General features: G+C 46.2%; 1 protein-coding gene across 1 annotated transcript in view; it reads right to left on the minus strand.

Moving 5' to 3' along the window:
- The window catches only part of LOC113880470, a 126,860-nt gene that overhangs the window by 97,228 nt on the left and 5,575 nt on the right, over positions 1-24,057 (minus strand). The gene's annotated exons all lie outside the window — the stretch shown is intronic.

The raw sequence follows: 24,057 nt of genomic DNA on the forward strand, positions 1-24,057 counted from the left end.
ACTGCTGCACTGCCCAGTCTGATTTAGCCCCCGGCCCAGACGAGCACACAGTCCTATGCTTCAACACATCCATGTTTTACTTAGGTGCATGTGACGATCAGTTCCACAGTGGTGTGAAGGTGATGCTTTAAATTCTGTGGGAGAATATGGCACCAAAGTTTATCTTGAGGCTGTGGAACTGATACCTAGTATCCAGTATTTGCCATGCAATTTAGGAAATTTCTTAAGTTTCCCTCTTCAGTTCAAAGACCATCAGCTGTCTAGTAAATTAAACAATACCTTGATGTTACTGTACACTTTGATTTTTCTGTGGTTATCCTTGAAGCACAGAGGGAAAGTGCTTATTTAACCCCCCAGCCACCCAGAGACTGTTATGAGGAAATCCTCTGTGGCACAGATACAGAAACTTCACTGGAACTCAAATCCCACGTGAGTCATTAATGGTTCTCAGGCAGGAGGGCACTGACTTTGGGATCAAGTTTGAAGAAAGGGTGAGAGCTTTCTCTCTGAATCTATTAGAAACTGGTTACTGATGGCCTCTGGGGCTGCCCACAGTCACTCTTCATTTATCCTAAGATCCGCTGGGTTTGTTAACATTGGTCAGCCATCCAGAGTAGCAAAATAGGCCACTGACCTGGAATAGAGAGCTTAAAATACGTAAATTATGTAAAGATAAAACCACTAAGGTATTTTACTGTCTCCCTGGAACTAAGCTCTGCAAAAGTACACCAAAAGCAGGTCCTTTTCAAGCATACAGAAGATGTGGGGTTTTTTAGGGGGGCATCATAACCCCCAAAATGATAATGTTAAAGTGAGACCAGAGACAGCTTTGACTCAAAGGTGGTTAGAGGTCACATACCAGCTACTACGGGAGCCTAACTCTACCAACACAAGAAGGTTTTTTTTTTTCATCCCATCTAATTTTTAGGGGAATTCAAAATATCCTAGTGGGATAACTGCCCCCAGTGCACAGAAAGTACAAAGAATTCCATCCTATGTTGAGCTGCATTTAAAAAACAACAGTTTTGTATGTCAGTAAATAAGTACACATAATGTCTATTATGTGAAATACTCCCCGTAAATTCATTCTCAACATCACCCTTGATAAACAACAGGGGACCGATGGTGACCGCAGAGTGGAAATGACCTTCCCCTTGCTTCTAATTCAACCACGACAGACAGACATAGCATCATGTTGTCCAGGTACAGGCTTTTATATTCAACAGTTCCCTTTCAATCATTCACGGAAATGGGGGTGAAAATACATATGTGAATCCTTGAATCAATCAAATAGGAGGTTTGTGTCAAATGTTTCTCATACTGAGGAATATTTCATTTGCTGTTCTTTCTTAGGACAGAAGCCTAACCAACCAACCAAATCAAACACCTGTCTTTTTAATAATTAAGAGTTTCTGGTAGGGAAGAGGGTCACTTTCTAGGCTTAAAACAAAAAAATCACAACTAGTGACCTGATGGTAATGGTCTTGAATGGAGCTTCAAGAAAAAATCCCCTGTAATTTTTTCAATGAATTGAAAAGAAGACTGCACAAATGTATGTTTGCATGGCTTACTGTCTAATAAACAAGCATTTGTGTTTATCTTGTAGAAGCACAAGAGGATTCAGACTCTCAGTACAAGATGAGATACACCATTATCCTCCCCAGGGATTTAGTGCCAACTCCACGTACAGTGAACAAAAGACCACGCAGACAGTACCACGAAAGGCGGTGCTGGTGACTACTGTGTTCTCACTCAAAAACACACATTTCAAGGCAGAGTATCTCTCTGCTTAGAGACAGTCAACTCAGCTCACCCTAATTCTTTCCTTCCTGACATTCTGTGCATGGTAAATTTCTGCTATTCCCAAGATCTGGAAAAGATCTATGTAACTGCTTCCATGCTAAATGTATTACTGCTGTGTTAAGTCGTTACATATTCATTCTGTGTTCGATACGTCAGTACCAGAGCTCACAGACAAGGGTAATGTGCCTCCTATAAAGCAGGCACAAAAACACACCAAACATACCCTGTGCCTACATGCCAGAGTCACTCATCTCTGCTGTTCCTGTTAAAAATCTAGCCTCGTGCCATTTTCAGAATATCAAGTTTATGATTACTTTTCAGCAACTGAGGCATGTCAAAAATGTGTGTAGTAAATAACATAGAAACAATATATTGCCTAGTTAACATTTGGTCCTCCCACTTTTACTTAACCCTTCCAACATGCATACGATACCAACAGGGAAAGCTTGTTTAATATTTGAAGAGAAAAGCTTTGGGGTCCCTTTTCATGTGGGTTACCTATAAATTACTGATCTGGAGTGGTTTCCCTCTTGGTGTTTCTCATAGAGGCAGACGCTTCATCAGTCTCACCCTAATGGCTGTTGTTTCTACCCATGGATTAAATCCTACACATATATATGTACTATACATTCATCTATTTTATACAGAATACTAATTGGCAACACACTGAAAATTTAGATCATTTTAAAAAAGTAACAGAGGCGTATCAAATAGAATACACAATAAGTCTGCAGAAAAGATAAAACCCAAACAAATGTTCTATACTCTAGTGATTCAGTTTTACATGACTTCTTCCCTTGAAAATACAAGAAATGCATACTTTTTTCTAGAGTTTAAAATCAGAATAATATTTCATGGGGTGAGAATTTTTTTATTGTTAGATCGGCTAATTCCATAAAGGAAATGTGTAATGATTTAATCACTAACAATATAAAGATCTTTTGTTAGGAGCACATTTACATTGATTGGAACTGGTTGGGTTGAACAGGCTTTTAAAGTACTGAATCTAAAAATAGTTCTATCAGGATCTGTAGAGACATTTTTGCTAAGTGTTCACTGGCCTAAAAATATCTTTTAGAAACAATTTAGCTAATGTGACTGGGGGGAGGGCGGTGGTTCACATAGACATACTGGTCCATAGACTGTGACTTCCTGTATGACAGAATAACCTATCAAATTAGTAACATCACCCAGGTCAAATTTATAGGCATAATAGAGCTCCTGAAGAAATACAGGCAAGTCCGCAAAGGTAATATTTTGTTTAATGATGGGGTTATAGATGGATGTGAGAGGGCTGGGAGCATGGAAAGATGAAAACCACAGTTGAAGAACAAAATAAGAAAATAGAATATACAGTTGAAGTCGTGTCTCCCTTTCACTGCAGTTTCCTTTGTAATGAAAGGCAACATTTCTTTTCATGGACCCTGATGGGAACATGCGGTTGACTGTTTCACAGAAGTAAGAGCAATCCTGGAATGAACCCCAAACTGAAACAGCACAACACACTGTCCACTCAGTGGACACAGAGCCCTGAAGAAGTTAGTTCTCAAATGCTGGGCTTTTAAAAATAACCGTATGCTTTATTTACCAACACTAATATTGAATTCAGTGATTCCTCCGGAGGGGGGGATCTGCCATTGCTAACGAGCTTTCCCTATAACAACAGAAGTCAGTGGTCACTAGGTAGAAAATGAAGGGGTGGGGGGAGGCGGCAGGACCACCTTTTGTCTTTGATCTGGGACGCGCAGACGATTCCACGAATTCAAGATTGCTAATTACTCAAATAAAGCACACTTTACACGCATATCGATAAATCAACCTGCAATGGCAAGTCGGGTAGCGGCTACCAGACAAAATGAATATGCATAAGCACCACCTCCAGGGAGAGACTCCGGTGGGTGTCGGGGCGGATCACCAAATCTGAAAGGACGGTCCCAGGAAGGCGACCGGCAGTGCCCCGGGAGAAATGACAAGTAATTCACCCGCCAGAGAAGATGCCCTGCTAAGAAGTCCCGGCGGGGAGGGCGGGGGCCGAGGTCAGCAGCAGAAGCCCCGGCGAGGACCCCTTACCTTGGGCAGGGGTCGGAACCGGCAGGCAGCCGGCCACGTCCCCGCCGGCCCCGGAGCGCATCCAGCCGGAGCGCTGGGCGGCCGATGCTCGAGCTCGGCGAGGACCGCACACCCGACTGGAGCCCCGAGCGCCACTCTGCTACTTACCCCATCGGCGTTACTAATAGATGTTAATGGCTCCCTCAGATCCAGTAGAAACCTCTTTCTTGTCATCTGGAAATTCCAAGTTAAAAAAAAAAAATCCTGAAGCAGCAGTGGGCTCCCTGCAGCCGGGGATGCCAATCCGCACTCCGCCCCCAAGCCGCCTCCACCCTCCGAGCCAGCCCCCAACTTGCTGCCGCGGGGGCCAAAAATCAATCCGAAGCCGGAGCGGCCGGGCGCGCAGGCAGACAAAGACTTCACCTCGGGCAGGGCCGGAGTCTGGCTTTGCTTTGAAAGCGGTAACCTGCCAGTGGCATTGCAGAGAGGGGGTCCTACATGTTGTTTACCTCCAGAGGATTCTTTTAGGACATCCCAAAATACTCAAGTCCGAGACTGCGCGGGAGGTTGTCCCGTAGCTGTGGACAATCATGTCCTATGATTAAAAAAAAAAAAAAAAATCCCCGTCCCCTTTGTGTGAGACCAGAAAGCACACTTGGGAGGCTCCTGGCCCCCAGACTCCTGACACCCCATGTTCTTTCCTGACACACCTATCCTACTGGCATGGAGTCCCCAGGGACCTCCCTCTCCTGCCAGGAAGAGCCTTCTAGCCTCCCTTGGGTTTGGGGAGGGAAGGAGGAAGGGAGTCAAGGGGGAGGAAAAGAGAAGAGAAGGAAGGAAAGAAGGAAAAAAGGTAGGAAGGAAGGAGGAAGGGATTAGGTTTAATCCGTTCAGAAGTGCCATAGTTAATATCAATCAACTTTTGCTGCTTTTAGTTCCAAGATGAAATGTTTCCCTGAAAAGATGAAAAATTAAAAAAGGAAAAAAAAAATCTCTGGTGAGGAGAGTTGGTCTGAATGCAGTTGAGCAGGAGACATACCTGGCACTATTGTGTCTGCCCCTTTAGTGGGATTACTTAACTCCCGGATGGGTCAGACCATCTGGGTTTGTCACACCCACCCCCAACACCCAGCAAGGCCTGCCATGTTGGTGACCAAAGCAAGCCAGGTTACCAGTTTAGCTGCTATCTGCTAGAAAAGTCTGTAGTTCAACTCAGGGAAGGACTCATTAATTTTGCAAGCTGTGATAAACCCTTCTGTGGCGGTGGGCCATGGGTAGGGGAGTGCCTGGCTTCCACCCTTCTTGACCCTCAGAATCTTGTACGCTTGGAAAAGGAAGCCATCAAAACTAACAGCCTTTGTTAACAACAGAAATTGTTAGAGGTCCTTTGTAGTTAACATGGAACCATGTTAAACATGCTTGTTGTGCATTGTAACTATTCTTAATTATGCTACCTTTTCCCATTTCTTAGTTTTCATTCTTATCTATATAGCTTCCTCCAAAGTAGTAAAACTCCACTAGTATAATTACTATTTTTCAGCAAATCAGATTGCTCCTGGGACCATGATTCTCAATCAATGAGAATTAATGGTCTAATAAACTATAGAGGTTGCAACAGAAGACACAAATGAGAGAAAAATTGGGAATTTCACTAGACCCTTGGAATAATTTTATCAATTCCTTATTCTCTTCACATAGGACAGGATAAAATGTGATAAAGTTTCAGAACAATGGAAATTTTTAGAGAGACATACATGCTCTATAACAGTCAATATATATTTTTTTTAATTTGGCTTTTAATGAGCAGCTGCAAAAGTTCAAGAATAACCTATTAACCACTTCAGGGTCTGCTTTATGAGAAATGTGATTCTCCTGCATGACCCAGAGCCCTGCAAATTCCAGTAAACGAGGGGTAATATAGTTTTAAAAATAAATCAATATGCCAAAGTAATTGCACTGAACATGCATGGCCTGGGAGGTGAGAGTGGTTAGGGAGAGGGAGGCAGACCGAGAGTTACCTTCTTATGTGCTGATAAAGAACCGCAGCGATTTTCTTATTCTCACCCAAAGAATGAAAAATGTCATTAATTCTTCCAAGACAAATGCAAGCAACCGGCTTTGTTGCTGTTTCTTCCTCCTTCCCTCCCCCCGCCCTCTTTCTCTGCATCTTTAGAGAAAGACAACAGTTAAGATTGTAGCAAGGATGGAATCACAGGGTCTGGCTATACTAGCAGAATCAGACAGCACTAGAGCGATGTCTTCGCTCTCCAGCTCTCTAATTATTTACCCAGATCAAGCCTGACTGCTGGAAAATCAGCTCTCTCCAGGAGGTAACCGAGCTGAAAGGTTCTTTTCACTGAGAAATGATGGGCTGGTGGCTGGCATCCAGCCCAAAGGCCAGTGTGCCCTTGTGGGCAGTGTCACAAAATGAATACCCAGGACCACACCATTTTCCTCCTCTGTCCCCAGGAAAGTATTGGTCAGTTTCAGAAAATTAGGGGCAAGGAGTGTTGACTGTGGTACAGCAAACACACACAGACTGAGCCCCTACAGGACACTGTTCTTCAGAATTAACTGGGTGACATGAGGAACTTGGGGGCAAGCTGAGGGTGTTGGTATTTTATAGCTGGAGCTTTTCTGCAAAGTCCCTCTATGCAAACAAAGCCGATCGCTTCATTGTTCCCACTGACGGGTGCTGTTTTCCTGTGCAGGTCTCCAGAAAACACAAACTGTTCAGCAACGTTTCTGTTCTAATTTGCTCGGGCTCTTCTAAAACAGAAAGCTGCTAGCCCTCTGTCACCTCCTATATGCCTCCAAAGGCTTTGGGGTCACTCGACTCCACAGAAGAAAGGATTTTTAAAAAAATCAATTTAAGTCATTCTCATTTGTGTGTGTCTGTTTCTAAAAGCTTTGTTAGAAGCGACACAATTTCAATGCCTTGCACTTTCTCATCTGTGTTCCTCGGACTGCAAGACTACTGTCTCACACATGTAAATTTTTCATTTACCAGACCCACGATGGGACGGATCACCTTCAGATTCCTGTATTTTTTTCACCACTCACAGACGAACATGGCTGCCAGCGAGAATCTGTCTGAACGTGAGGGCCTGGCACGCACATCACCCCTGCTCGCCTACCTACACATTCAGAAGATACAACATCAGGGTTCATCCACCAAATCTATCATAGGTTTGGGAAGACAATGTATGTATTATCGACTGGTATTTCAAATGTATGCTGTGTTTATTCTAACATTATCATCAATTTGTATTCTCCCCATACACAGCCACTTCTTAATAGTACATTTGAGGATGTTTTTTCCCTGCTTCCCGGTCAGGACTGGAATTCCAAATCTGCTGTGGTTAGTTAGCCTGCCAATTTTTAAAAGTGAATCTCCCATTTAAAAAAAAAAAAAAATCCCTCTTTTGGGCAACTGACATTCTAACTTGAGTTCACAAAGCGGTGGAATTTTCTTCCTGCCTTCAACATCTAACCAAACTACTTCCTTTGAGTGCAGCTGGGATTTGTAATATATTCATCAAATTTCTATCATGAAACTTGGGCATCTATATTACAGCTTCTATGTTCAGGAGAAGGGGTTCAATAAATTCATTATTTAGAAAGGAACTAAGCCTGGGTTTCCTAAAAGTCTGTATCAAGGTTCTCATTAGACTCTCCAGAAGCACTTATTAGATTCCACAGAACCAAGTATTAATAGAAGAATTAATAGAATTTTGAAGAGGGTATAAATTTAACCAGGTGGGATAATGGGGTCATTTCTGTTTTCAGTATAGAAACCACTGCCCAACTGTCTTGCGATGCCACTGAAAATAGAGAAAACTTCATGTTAGCACGAGGGGAAAAAAAACCCTCACCCTCATTTAAATAAATTGTTTTATAGGAAAACAGAATATTTTTTATCAAATTATTCATCAGGAGAATACATATTAATTATAAACAATATCCTCTTTGGTATTAAAAAAAATCTCGGGTGGAATATAAAGGATTTTCTCCTAGTTCTAGGAAGAAAAAGAAACTGTCAGTATTCTCAGAGCCATCACAGACTGTAAGACTACAGAGTAAAATATAGAATTTTTTATCTTGTATATAAAAATGTTTATTGTAGGGATTGAAGTTTTTTTTTTTTTTTTTTCAAAAAAGATGTTGGGGATATTTTCACTGCTCATAGGATTTGCAGCTACTGAAATACCTTGTACTTTCTCTCTCATAACTGGATCTAACTCTACTTACACAAAGCCACTGTCCACCCGAGTGCAGGGCAGCCTCCCTTTTCCTCCCTGGGACTATTTAATGATTCCCCTCTATTTTTCACCCAACAGTACCAGATATAAAGTTATTGGAGCATTGGTCCATCCATACTCCTAAAACAAATGGACTGAGTCAGGACCACCCCAGCCTGGAGAAGAGCCATTTGATTTGCTTCATGGCCAAATTATTTCAGGATGGAGAGTTAGCATAGTCGACTGCCCGGGCGGGGGGGGGGGCGGGGGCTGGGGGCTGTGACTATCAATGGGGGCGTCCCTAGAGGAGGAGTGAGGACCACCTGCAACACCTCATCTCAAGGCAATGCCCCGAGATTTCCTCCTGGTCTAGACTCTCTTGGTTATTCCTTTCCTCAGCCCTGGTGCTAATCATTATTGGCTGTGTGTGATCCTCACGTTTTCATGGAGACAGTCCAGTTGGATCACAAGTGCTTTGTGAGTTGCTCATGAGGAATCACAAGATGGTAACTATAAAAAAAACCAACACTACCTTTTCGAGTTATGGGGCCAGAGTGGACTAAGCCGTTAAAGTATCAGTGTTTGAAAGGAGAATACTGTAGACCTGAATGCGGGTGGTGTTTATACAAACGTGTTGTGGCAGCCCTGCAGCAGGTGAGGGTACGTGGTGGTGCTATTTTGCAGAAGAGGAAACATGTCAGCAATGAGGTGACGAGGTGACAGAGGCGGCTCGTGTCCCAGTCCAGGATTATGTTTACCAAATCAGGGTGTCTCCCTCAGGAGTCTCTGATGCTCTGAATGCCCAGCTAATACTGGGATGGGACTGCCTTGTGGTTCCTCTTGGAAGCAAGGGCCTCGTGTTACTCTTCACCATCTTTCAACCTTAATCCCCCTTCACCTTCACTCTCAAGGCCACTCTCATCCCCTGCGGGCCCACACTGTCAGCATCAGGAGGGCTGCAGCTGGAGCCTGGACCGGAAGCTCCTTTATTTACATGAGCGCAGGCATTCCCAGGTGGCTCAGCGGTAAAGAACCCACGTGCAATGCAGGTAGACTCAGATTCGATCCCTGGGTCAGGAAGAGCCCCTGCAGAAGGAAATGGCAACCCACTGCAGTATTTTTGCCCAGGAAATTCCATGGACAGAGGAGCCTGGTGGGCTACAGTCCAGGGGTTACAAAAGAGTCAGACACGACTGAGTGACTAAATAACAACAAACAGGTAAAGGTAACCCCTGTGTGATGCCACCATCTGCCTGGGATTCCATCTGTGTGCAGCATGGAGCTTGAGTCTGTGTGACCAATACCAGCATCTAAAACTGCGGCCTGATCACGAGTGCAAAATGAGACACGAGGGTCTCCCTCAAGGACAAGGTCAAGAAGCACCTCCATTTCTTGTTTTGAGTTCTTCGGTCTTTTCCCCTTTGACTACCACCTTAAAATCTTTCTATCACGGCCCGACTATTACAGCTGCTGTGACTGAAACTCCATTGTACCCCATTGTCATCATCTGTGAAGCTCTTGTAACACAGAAGAACAAATCTGACTCCATATCAAATCTGTTTCTTTTACTTTACCCTTTATTTCTTTTGCTACAATTTACTATGCTTGATCTCAGCCAAAAGGCTAAGAAGTGATTTTTTTGCTACAAGTTAATTTAAAGGGATGCTGCCTATAGCTTAAGGCATATGTAATGGCCCATCTCCAGGAACCCTGCCCCTGCTGCCTGAGTGTTCGGCTACAATACCTTTGTCTAAGGTCAGAGGAAACATCATGACCAGGCCTACCTGTGAATGGCTGCAGGAAAGAAGAAATTTATATATCCTCCCTGGACCCTGGTCAAAACCAGGAAATACGTGCCACAGTTTATCCCCTTTGTTATTTCACCTCCTCTCCCTCTCTTTGCTCTACAACAGAAACTAGCACCCAGACCCAGGCAAGATGGTTCTTGGGGACATTAGTCCACCATCTTCTCGGTCTGCTGGCTTTCTGAATAAAGTTGCTATTCCTTGCCCCAACAACTCATCTCTCAATCTGTCCCGTGGCAAGCACTATAAGCTTGGACTCGGTGACAATCTCAACTCAAAACCCTCACTGCTGATACGGACGTGGGCAGGGCCAGGCCCTGCAGGGGGAGGCTTCTTTTCCTGCTGTTCTTTCCCCTGCTCTTTGTCTTCCTGCTGCTGTCAGTGCTCTGTCTGGAGACTGACCACACCTGACCTGTTGTCAGACCTCAAGAGCTCCAGATGAGGTAAGGGGCCATCCCACTGACATCCTGATGAGACTGAACAACTCTTCTCCTAGACAGACTCAGACAGTTCCTAGATTCTTTGCGGGGAAAACTGTCTACCTGCCTTCACAGACCATCACCATATCTGAGCTGTCCTCACTGAGGGACCTCGTCTTGGCCGTGACCTGGAGAAAAAGTGGTTTGATCCCATTATGGCAGAGAAGATTTGCTTACTTGTTTCTAGCAGGTTAGTTCCTCTTAGGCTTGGCTGATAGACCAGGTCGGGGTTGGGGTGGGGCCGCATCAGCTTCTCTGAGTCTCAATTTCCTTATCAGTCACATGGGAAATGTACAACCCACCCCACAAAGTCTGAGTAGAAATGACTTGAGATATGGAGGAGAAAATGGCTACCCACCCCAGTATTCTTGCCTAGAGAACCCCATGGACAGAAGAGCCCTGGCAGGCTACAGTCCACGGGGCTGCAAAGAGTCGGACATGACCGAGTGACTGAGCAAGCAGGAACTGAGATAACGTGTGAGAAATCTGGCACCAAAGGCAAATCTCTGTTCATCCTCTCTAACTCAGCCAGGATTTCAGCCACCAGGAGCTAGTCCAGCATCACCATCTTTTTCCTGGTGAGAAGAGACCCGTCCTCCAAGCTCCCCAGAAGCATGTGCACCAGCTGCCTTGGGGAGCCCCTGGCTGGCTGTCAGGAGAAATGGCAGATGGGTGGTAGGCTGGAGGGGGGCGGGGGTGCTTACTTCTCCACCTGCCTGCACCAGCCCTGTTACCTCCACTAGGTCCTCCTGGCTTCTTAGCAGATGGGTTCCCAGACATTCCCGTCTTTTGACTCTCTAGGGCTTCCCTCTCTGTCTACCCCAAGCCATGGTTGTAAGCCCACTCTAGAGATAAGTAACACAGGGCCCTGCCTCAGGGCCCTTACCAGCCAGTGGGGGCAAGAAGAACAAAGCAGACTGCCGAAACTGCAGTGTGTTATGAATACAGGAAGCTGGAGCTCGAGGCCGCCAAGATGGAAACAGGAGACATGATGTGATCAGATTTGTGTTTCTCAGGCCCACCCTGGATGCTGTATGAATGGGGATGGAACAGAGGCTGGAGACAGGCAGACCTTGAGGCCAGGGTGGGGGCCCAAGAAGGGAGGTGTTGGCCTCTGCTCCAGTAGCAATTCTGGAGATGGGGTGGGTACAGGCCTCAGGGAGACGAAGGTGCCAGAGATGACAGCAGGCTTGGGGCATGCAGTCGGCTCGCTGGGGTCCCTGGAAACTACAGGAGAGATCTGTGGTCCATCAACAGGCGCCCACCTCTTGGCCACGAGGCAAGGATATCCCAGAGGGAACATCTGAGGCAGGGAGGGTTGGGTGGGTCCCTGAACCACACCTCTTATTGTACATAATGGCCTGAACCCCTCAAGCCATCATCGGATGTCTGCTTCACCTGTGGGACTCAAGCACCCATAAGAAACCTGAGTTGGCCCGCAGATCCCCAGCTGGCCTAGAGAAGACCACGCCGCTGGATGAAACCCATCCTGGCTGGGATCGCAAGAGCTTTCTCCAATTGGATGGGAGTCAGGTAAACAGGCGTCTTTCAAAGACAGAGCAAAATACATAATGGCAGGTGACACTGAGACACTCCCCTCTCGCCTGACCGGTGGCCCAGGGAGTCACAAGCAAAAGCAATGGATCAAGTGCAAATACACAAAGAATGAGGGCACTCATAGGACCAGTCCAGCTTCCAGAACCGGGGCCAACCCCAGACCTGATCTCATTCACCAAGAAGCAACAGCACACCCAGAGAGAGGAAGACAGCCCAGATCCCGCATGGAGCTCGGTGTGGCAGAGACACGTTAAATAAACAACAGATCACATCAGCTCCCGGACGGCTGTGATATGAATCTTCTGATTTTGGGTGGGCACTTTGCTAAAGCTGTCAACCGTCTCTGCCTATATAAAAACAGGAATTACTCCTGCTTTTCATTGGATGGAAACATCCCAACTGTTCTGAAAAGCCCTTTCCAGAAGCCAGTCTGTTCTCACTGCAACAAGGCTGAGCTCCTAATATGTGCTGGGCACAGTTCTCAGGGAGCTACATGGACGCACTCATTCTGTCCTTGTATCCACCCTGGGAGGGAGTACCACTATCTTATAGATTTGGAAACTGATGCACAGAGAGTTTAAGCAACTTGCTCAAGGGCACGCAGCACTGACCCACAACATAGCCAGGATTTGAACCCAGGATCTGAATTCAACCCTGTACTCCAGGGCTCTCACCAACAGGCTCAGGAGCTCAGCGCTGTGCTGAAGGCTACAGCCGCTTACCCTGCCTTTCTGCTCCTCCAGCCCTGAAGCCTGTGCCTGCCTACTCGGGTTTCCCGTCTTCCTTATGTGTCCCTGCTCAGGAAATGGCAACCCACTCCAGTGTTCTTGCCTGGAGAATCCCAGGGACGGGGGAGCCTGGTGGGCTGCCGTCTATGGGGTCGCACAGAGCCGGACACGACTGAAGTGACTTAGCAGCAGGAGCAGCAGCAGCTCAGGAACCCATTTCCCATTCTTTCAGTCTTCTCCAGCTAAGGTATAAATTGCCCTGAGACAGATGTGGGATCATTATCTGGGATTAAAAAAAAAAAATTGAGGATGGATACCGCACAGAAGCCAATATCCAGGGTTGAGAGCATATGGTTCTAAATTTTACAGAGATAGAAATCTAATATTCCAACAGAAAGTAATTCTGCAAGTCTTTGAAACACTTCAAAAAACTGATCTGCAGAGGCAGACATAAATCATCATTGTGAAGGAAACTTTTCCTCCTAATAGGAAAAAAAAAAAAAAAAACTAAGGAAAAAAAAAAAGTTGAGGAAATGACTCACTGATGTGTATGGAGGCGAGAGAAAGTGGGCCCCGAGGAGCCACATGGGTGGTTTACAGAAGCCTCGAGGCCCAGCTGGGAGGAGGAGGCAGGCAAGTGAGGCCCCTGGAGCACCCATCTGAGCTTCTGACTTGTTCTTTCTTTTGCTTCTTCCACAGTCCATGACTCAGAAGCACCTGGAGATGGGGGTGAGCTGGGCTTAGGAGCCTAGGCTCAGACCGCTCAGAGTCCAGGCCCTGGAGAGGCGGGACAGCAACTTGGTCCACCTCTTCCTAGCCGTGTGGCCTCCAGCCACTGGCCTGCCCTCTCCGAGCCAACTTCTTTGTTGGAAAGAGTGGTGAGAGCAGTACCTATTACATGGATGGTTATCAAGATGCAAAATAAAAAGAAACTCCCCACACCAAGGGCCAAGGAAACACTACCAAGTAATAGCTAATGACGGTAGTCATAGTAAGGCTGGCAGATCCTCTTATGTCCTGGATCACAGTACCCAGGGACCAGGTGGCCAGTTCAGGTCCAGCCCCGAGATGGAGAGCACACACCTTGGGCATTCCCAATTCAAATGATGGCCCTGAAGCTCGAGCCAACTGTGGGCTGTGGTCCTGACCTGAACGGGAGCCCTGGATGCTGGGCAGAACAGGAATGGCAGGCCTGGGAGCTAGGAAGAAGGGGTCCCACCGTGATGGTGGGGGCAGAGTGGAGGGGTAGATGCGTCCAGGTAAAGAAGGGTTCCAGGGTCTTTGGATCCTCCTGCATGTTGGACTATTTCCAAAACTGCACTGGGTCTCGGTCCAGACCCCTCCTACGGCCCACCTGTCAGGGGCAAGTTCAGAGGGCATGTGTGGGTCTCCCTTACCAGCTGACGGAGCATTCACGCCAACAACCAGAGTTATAAGTAACCGCTGTCCTTCTCGGGTAGAGCTCTAGCAGGGACCTTTCATTGTACACCAGCCTGCTTCCTCTCTGGCTTGTTTGAGTAGGTGAGAACGACTCCCCACTGCCCACATAGGCCCCTGTGCATTCTGCAGAGGGACCCTGGGCTGGCAGGGCCTGTCCCAGGCCTGTGTCCACAAGGCAGCCCCCCACCACCCCCAAAGCCTACAAACCCCACGACAGAGGCTGTGCTGGCACTGCCCACACACCCAGCCAACTCGGATCCAACCCAGGGATGCTGGCTCAGGCGATTGCGCTGCCCGGGGACAATGAACCCTCTCAGTGTCCTTTACATCGAATGACCCAACACCCTGCTTAAAGCCACGCTGCTCGACCATTCTCAAGTACAGTAACTCCTATCAAGAAAGATATAAATGGTGCTGAAGTGAACGACGGGGCCATTCTTGCGCATAAAAGGGCTTCTCTGTGTAGGCTTGTTGTGAATTGTCCTTTTTCAGTGCCTTGATTGTCAAGCCAGTGACTGACAGCAGAGCCGAGAAGGCACTGGCTGTGTTCGCCGGGAGGTGCTCCAGGGGGCCGTGCAGAGTCACCCACATCCTTTCAGGCTGTGGTCCTGGAGGGGCCTGGGAAGGTGGGTTGCCCATGTGCTCCTGGCCCTGTGGGGCCACAGCAGAGGAAACCTAAGTGGGGAAGGGGAAATGGCCGGTACTCTTCCCCATAAAAGATGCCAAAGGGACTCTGGGCTGAGGGTTAAGTCTGGAACGCGTGGTGGTTCATCCTTAGGCCACGGTGCCCTGGGGCTTGACTGTCATTTCCCCTCTGGGGGTAAGCCTGGGGATCCCCTGGCCTGACCACGGGGGCAGCCACTGCAGCAAAGGCTCGCCACCTGGCAAGGCTTGGGGGTGGGACGAGAGCAGGGCGCAGGGGGGCCACGCCCAGGCCGGGCCAGTGTGGTGGCGCCGGGAGGGGAAAGTCCCCAGTGCGGGTCTCCAGGGGCTCCGCAGGGCCCGCTGGGCAGCCACTCCCTCTCCCCTGAGGATGGGCTCTAAGACCCGGAGCTCTTGTCTCTGCCTGTCCTACCCCTAAGTCCACCCCACACTGAAATACTTGACATGCTTGTAGTTCCTCAAATAAGCCCGGCCTTCGCACCCTCCCTCAGGCCTCTGCAGGCATCTCAGGATGCCTTCTGTCTCCTCCTCCTTCACCAGCATTGAGCTCTGGAAGCTTCTTCAGTTCGGCCTAGTTGGATGAAGCCCTCAGAGCCTTGGCTCAACCCCTGCCAGTGTTTCTCCCCCTCTCCTGATGGGCTGCCGGTCTTTCTCCCCAGGGGAATGAGACATGGAAAAACACCCTTCATTTCTATGCATTTGTCCAAAGTAGGGGGGCCTGGCTGTCCCCAGGGACCCTATGGGCTCTCCTCGGGAGATGGGAGATGCCTTCAAGGGTCTGGCTCAGTCATCTAAGGTTACCTTCAAAGCAGCTGCTCAAAAAGGGGGCGCAGGGTCCAGCCAGGTTGGCTAAGTCTGAGCCAGGAGTGGAGCAGGGACAGACGACACAGGGAGACGACAAGAGTGGGAGGGGTCCTGGCATCCTTCTCCTTCTACTACCAAGACTTGCCAACCGCGTCTCAAAATTCTCACTCCTTCACAGAAGGCTGGTGGAGAAGTGTTTTCCAGAGGTACCACCAAGGTGCGAGGAGGCCGCTCTGAGAACACAGGGAGGGGTGAGCCTCTGCTGGGAGAGGAACAGAGATCACTCGTGGGAGGACGACGCTGTGTGTACGTGTCTGGTCAGCGGGCTTGGGGTCCAGCACCTCCACACTCAGGGGAAAACCAGAAGCCTGGTCACTGCTGACAGCATCCAGTTGGGGCACTTAAAAACCATGCCATAGGGACTTCCCTGTGGCATTACAGGGGGGCCCCAGTTCGATCCTTGGTCAGGGAACTACATTCCACATGCCACAACTAAGAGCTTGCATGCCGCAACTAAGAACTGGTGCAGCCAGATACATTAAAATATATATTTTAAAGAACCCATGCCACAGGCACCTGGGTGGGAGTGTGTGATGGTGACAGGGGTTTTACAGGACCCCTGTCCTTCGGATACAGACACTGACTGGGGCTCCTGCCTGCAGGATGGACTTGGGGCGGGTGTGGGAGTGGGGGCCCTGTGAGTAGCTACATAGGAGCCCCGGAAGATGAGAAAAGTGAGCCCATAACTAGAAGTGCAGGTGAAGGTGTGGGGCCTTGGGAATGAGGGGTCTGGCCAAAGGCATGGAAGGAAGCTTGCAGTTGACCTGTGAACCAGGCCGTGAGGGAGATGTAGATCAGCAAACACAGATGGGGATGCAGAAGAACAGGAGGACCACACACGAAGGCCTGGGGGAGCAGCCCTGGGGGTCAGGGGTTGTGAAGGCAGGGTTGGGTGGCTGAGGGAGGTGTGGACGGCCCTTGCTCATCAAGAAGTCCTAAGGAGCTTTGACGTGAGTTCTGTGAACTGGCCTATGGTTCCTCACAGGAAAGACGACCAGAGAGAAGAACCAGCTAAGGAGGTAGAGACCGACTCGGGGCCTTGCTAATCAACCGGGGCATGAGACAGCACAGGCTGGAACTAGGTCAGCATCAGAGTGACTAGAGAACAGGATGTTGCTAGGGGACCACAGCTGCGGGACTCGGGGACCACACTGGGGGAGGAGGAGCAACCAAGGTTGGCACCCCGACTGCCAGGCATGGGGGAGGGGACTTGGCCCAGTGTCACTGAAGGACACAGCTGGCAGGAGCTGGAAAATGGGATCTGGAAAGGTCACCGCAGAGACACAGGCCCAGAGGTCATATGCTCAGTGGGCGGAGCCAAAGAGATGAGACTGAAAAGCAGATGAAGCAAAGATGTTGAAACCCAGCATCATAGAGCGGGGGGCTGGATGCATAGCAGGTACTCAACATGTCAACCTGCTCCGGTATCCTTGCCTAGAAAATCCCATGGATAGAGGAGCCTGGCAGTCCACAGCTACAGTCCTGTGGTCACAAAGAGTCGGACACGACTGAGCACGCACAAACAACACGCATATGTAAGCTAGGGGAGTCATCCTAGCCAAGACCCCTACTGCGCACCCTGAGCCCCTCCGGGATGGAGCCAGATGCAGGCTGCATCAGCCGTGCTGGGGTGGGGAGGGGGACGGCTTGAAATTCATCAATGTCCAGACCCCACCCCAGAGATTCTCAGTCGGGGGTGCAACCCTGGCAGCAGCATGTCTTAGAAACCCCCTAACTGTGAAGACAGGACTGAGAGTACTGAGAGAAATGGTCTAATTCCACAAACGAGGAGTGTGGCCCAGAATCTGCTTAGGAATATGTTTTTCCTAAAAAAACTTGGGTGATCCTGCGGCAGGACCTGACAAGAGGACCTCGGGTCTGGGGGAGACAGTGGAGTGTGTGCTGGGGGCTGCCTAAGGACAGAGCAGCTCCACCCACACATGCGCACCTCAGTCAGGCTCTCTTCCCGGCACAGACGGAAGCCTCCTCTGTGTGCCGGGACGCATGGGGTCTCCCTGGCGATACAAGACGGTCACACCTGCCAGGTACCATCCATCCGCTTTCTCTCCCACTTGCCTCGTCTGTGAAGACCTCAGAGTGATGGGAGCCAAAGAAAGCTGAGCTCCACTAGGAGAAGTCCACTTACTCAAGGACAGGCTCTGAAAACGTCACCGGCAATTCAGTTAGAAGACCCTTTCCATTTATAGAGGAAGCTTTCACTGCCTTGAGGAAGAGGCCTGTGTCTGCAGAATAAGCGAGTTGCTGTAACTTATTAATCAGTCTTGTCTGAGGGGGTCCGTACTGAAGAACACTGGACGTAAAACCCTTTTAGACACAGAGATAAATACATGTGTTGATAAATAGATGGTGAAGCTTTAGTCGTGGGCAACAGGGTGCAGAGACAAAAAGAAGGACGAAGTAGTGGAAGAACCTTCTAGAAGGGCAAATCAAGACGTGTGCCCCTAAACCTCGTATCCTAAAGCCAGAATTCTAAGAGTACCTCAGACATACAGTCATAACCAAACAAGCTAGCCAGGACCCAGAGAGGTTCTGGGACAAGGAAGAGACTACCCCGTTGGGGACGGGGTCTCTGAGCAACAATAGTCCTACTCAGGAGAGCAAAGAATGGAGTGGTGGTTGCCAGGGGCTGGGGGTAGGGGGCAATGGGAAGTTACTAACCAACGGGTATGAAATTTCAGTTATGCCACAGGAATACATTCTAGAGATGTGCTGTACAGCACGGCGCCTATGGATAACAATACTACACTGTACGTGGGGGAAAAAAAAAAATCTGTGAAGGGGCTAGATCTCATTTTAAGCGTTCTTCCCATAATTCAAAAAGAAAAAAAAGAGGAATAACAGTATCATCTTTTTTTTTTGGCGAGGGGGTCTTCCCTGATGGCTCAGTGGTAAAGAATCTGCCTGCCAACCAGGAGATGTGGGTTCAATCCGTGGGTCGGGCAGACCCCCTGGAGGAGGGCATGGCAACCCACTCCAGTATTCTTGCCTGGAGAATCCCATGGACAGAGAAGCCTGGTGGGCTACAGTTCACAGGGTCGCAAAGAGTCAGACACGACTGAACAACGACAACAAACAGTATCGTGCACTGGATCTGATCTGGGAGGATGCAGTTCTATTTTAAAATATGAGGAAAAGAATCTAAAAATAAGAGTAGATATAGCTATATGTCTAACTGATTTGCTTCGGTGTACCCCTGAAGCTAACAACGTTGTAAATCAACTATACTCCAACGAAATTTTTAAACAAATAAATAAATAAAAATGTGGAAGCACAACAGCAACGGCACAGCCATGATGTGCCCGGCAGCCCTGCGGAGGCCACCACACGGAGAGCGCGCACACGGTGGTCAGCACTGGGGTGGTCCCCAGTTTCTGGAATGTGCAGGGCCTTTTGCTCATATCGCCCATAAAGAGGACTCTATGCGAAGCTGACTCACTTTTCTGACTGTCTGTGGTAACACTGTCCAATACATGCAGCCCCCAGCTACATGTGGCTTTTTTAATTTACATTTTAATTAAAATCAAATAAGGTTTTGAAGGTCAGTTTCTGAGTCACACTAGCCACCTTCAAGCGCTCAGTAGCTCCACATGGCGTGTGGCTCTGTACCCGATGGTGCGGAAAGCAAACATTCCTGTCATTGCAGAAAGTTCCATTGAACAATGCTGCTCAAGAAGGCCGCTCTTGAAGGGATCAGTCAGCCTTGCGTTTAGAGCTAGAAAAATTAAGAATGATTAGTCATCGTGGTCACTGGCAATGATGTCCCTGGACTGTTACAAAAGAGGAAAAAGAAAACTCTGGAATTTTGGCTGATTCTCCTGCATTCACTGACATCTCTGAAGAAGGAACATCTATCTCTATACATGTTCACCTTCGTGCTGGTTTTGTTTTGTTTGTTTTTTTTTAACAATCCAGTTAAATCCTTGCCTGAGAGATTGTCTGTCTGCTTTAATCCAGCATCTCAACTCTGCAAATCTTGGCTAAACTCTGTCTCCTAAGGAGCATTCATATAAAGTCCTGAGTCAGAACTCTGCCTAGGCTGAAAATTCAAGCTCTCCAGGTTATTTCCAGAGCCTGTATGAGAGTGGACGAGCCTGACATTGTGGGTCTACAGGAGGTTTCATATTTTTAAGTTTTATCTTGAATGCTTATCTTTTTAACAATATGAGAGAAAAATGATTTTGAAGAACTTTCGGAGAGGCATAGGTGTGTTTGTAGGAGCATACAAGCGGCACAGGGATGAAACAATGACTCTGAAGAGGGTGTGGCCACTTGCTGGAGAATAACATCAATTTCAAATGCTTGGCTGGGGATAGAATTCATAGGCTGACCACTCCCTCTGTTTGGCTGAGACAAAATCAAGCCCATCAGACAATGGGTTTGCAGGTCCACGCCTGTCAGTACGACCAAAGCAAGGTCTTAAGGGAGGAAAGACCACAGCAAGATGAAGAAGTTTCACCTGAAAATGGGATTAACTGGTTTCACTTTTTTTATTTTTAAAAATGAGACTATAATTCCTGAAAGCCACGCCCCCTCGCCTCAAATATACACACGAAAATCAAAATGATCACAGAAAAACCATCACGAAGTACCTTTCACCAAATTCTTCCATAACCATGGTGGATCAGCCTGTCACTAAGAAAACGATTTTTGCAATAGCGTGTACCTCAAGCTAACACTAAGCTGGGCAAACAGTTGAGCCTATATTCTTTCATATTATAGGACATTTGGCTATGTCCATTTCTCAGGATTAGGTTTCCAATGAAACTGAAATGGTTCAGGCTTGTTAATAATTATAGTATAACACTATATTTGTAATAAGTATATATTTACATGATATAGAAAATATATTAACATATCATTAACATATTAATATAGTATGTCATCAGCTGACTGCGACCCCAAGTTATCCCCTTTTATATGGCAGATAGGGATTTTTTTGGTGTACAGTATACTGATTCACAATTTTTAAAGGTTATATCCCATTGACAGTTACTATAAAATACTGGCTCCACTCCCTGTGTTTTACAGTATACCCTTGCAGCTTATTTTATACTTAACAGTTTGTACCTCTTAGTCCCCTAACTCTATCCTGCCCCGCTCCCTCCCCTCTCCCCACTGGTAACCACTGGTTTGCTCTCTGTATCTGTGAGTCTGCTTCTTTTCTGTTATAGTCACTAGTTGGCTGTATTTTTTAGATTCCACGTATGCATGAGAGCACACAGTACTTGTCTTTCTCTGTCTGACTTATCTCACTGAGCATAATACTCTGCAAGTCCGTCTGTGTTGCTGCAAATAGCAAAATTTCATTCTTAAGAGGCTCTGGGGTTTAATAAACTGAATTCACACAAAGCTCAGCAGCAGTTCTATGCCCTAAGCAAGTTTTATCTGTTGATTCTCTCTTAACATGAGCAATTAAACCTGAAAATAAACTTTTTATTAATTGTAAAGTGAGATTTATTAGCAGTAATATACAAACTACTACTTCACTGATAACTGAATTCATACACTGTAATTTATCTTTATTTTGCCTCCGTGTGTTCTTTATTAAAGTGAAAAAACCAATTTTTTAAAAAGTAGTATTACCCTAATCCATCGCATCAGCCTAGTTATTATTTAAATCATTGTCGGAAGGAAAAGTTGTCCCACTGCAATTCTTCTGTTAAATGAGGATCACTTTAAATGAGCAGCTTCTAACAGAAGAGAGCTCTGATTCTTGCTTCTGAAAATGCTGTATTTGCAAGCAAGCAAAAATCCAGGAGTTTTAGTTACTCCCTGATGTTCACTAAGCGTATGTAGAAATCAAACCTCAGAAATTGTAACGTCCATTTCTCTGAAATGGCTGCCAATTCAACTAGATATTAAAAATGTGTGGTAAATAAAGGTGTTAAACAACAGCAACATAAAAGCTTAGCAAGCACCTGGTGAGTATATGGTGTTTTCAGTTCTACTGACAAGGTCTAGAAAAGGTATGTGCTTCAACTTGTCTTTAAATATCCTCACTGTAAGATGGTACAAACTGGTAAGAAAGCTATCTATTAAAAGTAGGTATTTATATTACCAACATGTAATCTTGGATATCTTTTAATCAGAAAATAGCTCACAAAGCTTCTATTTCGTTCCTATTCTTTTTCTCCCTTCACTTGATTATAATAAATCGGTAAAATGATCCAAAATTTAAGAGAACAGCAAGGACTGCAAATGCAGGTTTTAGACTCAAATTTCTCTGAGAAATTTTTTCCTTCCCATTCTCTCTGCCCTGCAATTTTATTTTTCCCTTTTACTAGTGACACCCAGTAAGGTCAAGTTTTAACATTTGCAGACATTTGTTTCTCTGCAGGTTAAAAGTTAAGAACGCATTTCAAATATCTAAATCCCAAGTTTAAAATCTCATATAAGGTAGTTTCTGCTAAAATCTCACCAGCGTACTTCCCCAAGCTTCAACTACTGAATGTGATTGCCTTTCTCTGTGCAAAAAAAGCACACATTATAAATTGTTTCTAACTTGTCACAAAACAGTATACATACGTAAGGGACGATATAGAGGCAATGTTTTACTTACGAAAGATATTATTAAAATCCATAGCTCCCCTATAATCATATACTGTTGAGTCGCTGCAACTGGCTAGTTCTCAAATAATCCCATTTTCTCAGCAACCTTTGCATTTCTCTTTTACTGCTAATCAGAAACCTTACCAAAAAAAACCAAAAAACAACAAATCAGAAGCATTTTAATGAAGTAGATGAAAACAGGCAAAAGTGCTCAAAGCCCTACAGAAAAACAGCAGATATGATCAGAGCCTGATGTCACGTCTTTTATACCCTCATAGCCTCATCGGTCCTTTATACACACTCTGGGATAAGTAGGTTCTTCTGGTTGTTGGGACATGACCTGAGATTTAAGAAGTGAAAATTCTGCCATAATCCGCTTTTAAAAATCTTGAATAGAATAAAGGAACTGGAAGAGATGATTGTCTGATTGTCAAGAGTATTATTTGATTTTTGCCGTTAAAAAAAGCAAATTAAAACCTGATAAGCAAAGAGCATGTTGGCTCCATTCACTTACAAGAGACTAAGAATTCCTTACAGAAGCTAGGCTGACCCCACCCCGTGGACTGGGACAGTGTAATATACCCCACAGAGTTTTGAGGGGAAGCCGGATGACAGCTCCTACAATACCCCACGTTCCCTCTGGGGCCAGATTCCACACAGACAACCAGCAGCAATGGAGTCAGAGAAAAGTCAGCATCAGAAGGTAATCAAAAATACTACTTTCCCAGAAATACTTGCCATCATAATCACTGCTCTATCAAGAAAATCGATTTTGAAGAATTACATTTAATACTTTAAAGCTGAGATTCCTTTACTTAGCATTCGATAGGAAATTAAAAAAAAAAAAAAGATTTCGCTTTCCTAACGCATGGCTACTCCTCTGCTCAGTTGTTCTTAAAAATAATTTATGTAAAGCAGGATTTTCTCTAAATATACCGTGCTCTCCCATGTACACATTGAAAATGATATTTGCATACAGCGAGTGTATGCACTGATACACACATGGTAAAAAGTTAAAAAATATGGACTGCATAAATCAGTATCTGATTTTAAATATACACCAACTTCAACAGATTTGTTTGCAATTTCTGAATTCCTCAGGTAGAAAAGATCTTTCTTGCTGGCTGTGATTCGAGAAGATGTTTATACTCTATCGAGTGTGCAGAAATGCCTTCCCATATAAACAAAGAAAGAATGGTTCCAGAATCTTGGTATTCTAACCTTGCCTTTGCTATTAAATAGCCACCCGAAGAACATGAGGAGACTGGCAGAATCAGTCTGTCATGCTACAGTAAACATGATATTTTGTGTGCTGCCTGAGACATTTTTTTTTCTCATGAATATAAGTCGCCTGCCATTTATTATGAGATTTTTTTCCCCGATTGACACCCCATTATGTATATTCAGTCAAGCTCAAACAAGATTTCAAGTGATCAATATACTATTTGTGTTGAAAGTCTATTACCCGCTCTAGCAATAAACTCTGCAGTGAAACCAAAAATGGAGAAATATTTAGTAAACTGAATTACACGGAAAGCCATATTTGGGGCAAAGGGAACAGAGACAGGGAGACAGAAAAGCAAGGAGAAGAGAAGGCAGGGAAAATTTTTTTCCTAATCAACCAGCTTTCTAGAACCTGACCACTGATGAAACATACAGGAAATAAATGCCTGAAATGCCTAAGGATTTTCCAAAAATCTTAAATTACATGTTGAGGTCTCTGAAGAAGCAGGGAAGGGTCTTCCTCTGGGTCTCTTTCTGAGAACAGACAGTAAAGAGCCATACTTAGAAGTACCTGATACCCAGAAGTGGAGAAGGTGGACCCATCCCCAGGAAATCTATGCAGTCCCACACCATC

Source organism: Bos indicus x Bos taurus, chromosome 22 (genome assembly GCF_003369695.1).
Source record: "Bos indicus x Bos taurus breed Angus x Brahman F1 hybrid chromosome 22, Bos_hybrid_MaternalHap_v2.0, whole genome shotgun sequence".
Taxonomy (NCBI): Eukaryota; Metazoa; Chordata; class Mammalia; order Artiodactyla; family Bovidae; genus Bos; species Bos indicus x Bos taurus.